Raw genomic sequence first — 3,149 nt, forward strand, 5'->3', positions numbered from 1 at the left:
GCTTGGCCCTTTAGCTCTAGCCCTTACAGGCTAATTCTCACATCCCTTGCTTCATCGCGTGCGTCTGCCCAGGAGAGGGGGAGCATGGCGTCTCTCTGAGGCGTCTGCTCCTGAGAGGAGAGCTGTGGAGTCTGAGCTCACTTCCTCTTCCTCCCAGCGTTCTGTTCTGTTTACTACTCCCACCTATCTTCTAACCAATGAGGGCCAAGCAGTTTCTTTTTATTTAACCAATGACCTTCCTCCATCATCCCTGCAAATCTATTTAGTGCCTGTATTTGGAATTTAGAAAGTGTTAAATATCACATGAAATTTGAGGGGTGTTTTTAATACATCTTTAATTAAAATATAATTACATCACTTTTCCTTTCCCTTTCCTCCCTACAGCCCCTTTCAAGTCCCCTCCCTCTAACTTTTCTCATGTCCCCATACTCTCAAATTGATAACCTTATTTTCTTATTACTGTTACATATATTATATACACATGTGTACACATATGTATGCACAAATACATAAATATAACCTGATTAGTCTGTTTGGGTTGTTTGTGTGTATATGGTTTCAGGGCTGACCACTTTGTATGGATAAGCAATTAGGGGGTTCGTCCATGAAAACAGCTAATTCTTCCTCTCTGAGTAGTTCCCTGTAATTCTGTGTCTAGGAGTAGAACCCCACGAGATCTCCCCCCTTCTACATTAGCATGTCAGTTGATGCTCCTGCTGTTCCAGCCCTGTTTAAGTAGCCATACCACCAGAAAATGCTGCACAAGCTGCTAAGGGAAGGAAGCATTTAACAATCCTACCCAACTGTGACCCTTGTTAACCACAACAATGATCATCATGGCAAGATATCCACAAAGTAGAAGAGAGTGGCAAGTCGGTGGTAGCCAACAGCTGTCTAACTGGACTGAGGCCCACTCAACAGGAGGTAAGTCATGCCTACTACTAGAAACCTAGCCAACTTCTCAAGACTGGTGAGGTCGTGGACCTTAGAAGAGAATCAACTACTGTTATTTTACTACGCCAGCATAATTCCTAACTACAGTCTAAATCTTATGCTTATACCCACCAATAAGTGCACCCCACACACACATCAAAAAAGCCTCTCTTTATAGCAAATGAAGACCATCACAGAAAACCACATCTGGACACAATGCAGAGATCAATGGACCCTGGGTATCCCCAACCCCACTGGATGCACCTTTATCACAGATCATACACCTGAGGCTCAGGGAACATAGTGGAAGAGGGGGTGGAAAGATTGTAAGAACCAGAACACCAGGAAGTCTGCTGTGAAACAGTCTCTCACTCTGGCATTTTTGAACAAAGTGTATTTGAATAGTCTCCTTCCCCTGACCTCTCCCTCCCACTACCCTTGACTCCTCCTTCCAAGCCCTTCAGTCTCCTTGCCTCTCTCACGTCCCGTGTGTCCTTTTGGCTGCATTCACCCTTCCTTTTCCCTTACCCCTCATCTCCTTTCTTGGTCTCCTTCCAAGTTTTGAAAGCCTTAGTCACAGTTACATCTGTATTGTGAGGGTATACATTTGGGAATCATAGGTCAGGATCTGCATATGAGAATGTGTGACTCTGTCTTTATGAGTTTGGTCATCTCATTTAATATTGATCTACCCAAATCCCAAGCTCCCTTTACTTTATGCAGATGGAAGCCATGGAACAGCAAAGGGTTTCTGGGTCTTTGAGTGCCAAGGAGCCATGGATGGGACTAACTGATTCAAAGACTTATAGTTCTTAGTCCTAAAAGATAGACAATCATGGATCCAAGGAAATAGACGTATGGGTCTAGGGACTTACAGCTCTGTGTCCACGCTGTCAGCAGCCCCACACTCAGGCACTAGCAATCGATAGCACTAACAGGCAAAACCTAGTGTTTTGGCTTTCAGATCCCAAAGCTCCTAAAAGCAGCTGTCATTAAAGCTCTTGGGCCTCAGAGATCAGAACTTTGGCCCCTCATGGCTTGCTGCCTCCCTGCACCTCTTCCAGCAAGTTGAGCCTTTGGTATCTCAACCTTTAACTTTCACAGCCTTCTACCCTCCATGGTCTCGGCTTCCTAGTTCGTTTTGCTTTCCTCCACCACCCTGCTGTCTCAACTGTCTCAGCTGCCTACTGATCATGTATCAGTTTCTGCCTCTGATCACTTCCTGGAACTTTTTAACTGTGCTCTCTGCTATGTCCCCTCCTCTTTTCTGTTATCAACTTAGCAGCCTCTACTCGTGATAAAGGTCACAAGCAGACAAGATAAGATCTTTCCAAGAGAACTCTTTGATGCAGTCTACTGTTAGAAAACAAGGGTTCAGCACAAGAGGGTACCCTTGGGCTGACTTGAAAAGTGAGTCAAATATGCTAATTATATATATATATATATATATATATATATATATATATATATGAGTGGTGTGACATGCAAGTGAAGCAGTGTAAATGCCACCAATCACTACACAACTTCCAGTTCCACTGGTTGCAGGCTGAGAACCAATCACAAGCTTTCTGTCTGTGAAAGCATCATCGAAGTCCTCCCATCATGCCTAAGGAAAACAGTGGCAAGGAGTGCAGGGAGACTGGGTTACCCAGAGGGTGCTCTGGCTTTTCTTGAGTGGTGTCTTCTTCATGACTGAAGCCAGAGAAGCAGGGGTCATAGCTTCAGTGCAGGGCTCCTGGCAAGTGGAGTAATGTCTTTAAGCTGTCTTTAGAACATTTAAGAGTAGTAGGAGTCCCGAACACACAGGCCACCAGAAAAGGGGCTGTTTGATCGACAGCTCTCTGCCAGAGGCAGCTGAACACAAGGGAAGGGTCTGACAACGGACAAACCTTTTGTCAGTTAAAGAGTCCAATGAGCTGGAACCCAGTGACCTAACTCACTTAAAGGAAAACTGTGAGTTGGTGGCTGTTTACAAGAAGGGCCTGTCTAGACATAGAATAACTAGAAAAGCAGCACTTCCTTCAGAGAACAAAACTTTCAGCAAGGCTGTGGGACAATGGTCTAAACCCTGTCAATTGTATTTTAATAAAACACTGATTGGCAAGTAGCCAGGCAGGAAGTATAGGTGCTGTGACAAGGCAGGAAGCAGAGGAGGGGTGATGAGAACAAGAGAATTATGGGAAGAGGAAAGAATCAGTCTGCAGTCGTCATCCAGA

This window comes from Microtus oregoni, unplaced genomic scaffold (genome assembly GCF_018167655.1).
Source record: "Microtus oregoni isolate MIOR12 unplaced genomic scaffold, Mior012 000012F_ref0000307, whole genome shotgun sequence".
NCBI classification, from domain to species: domain Eukaryota; kingdom Metazoa; phylum Chordata; class Mammalia; order Rodentia; family Cricetidae; genus Microtus; species Microtus oregoni.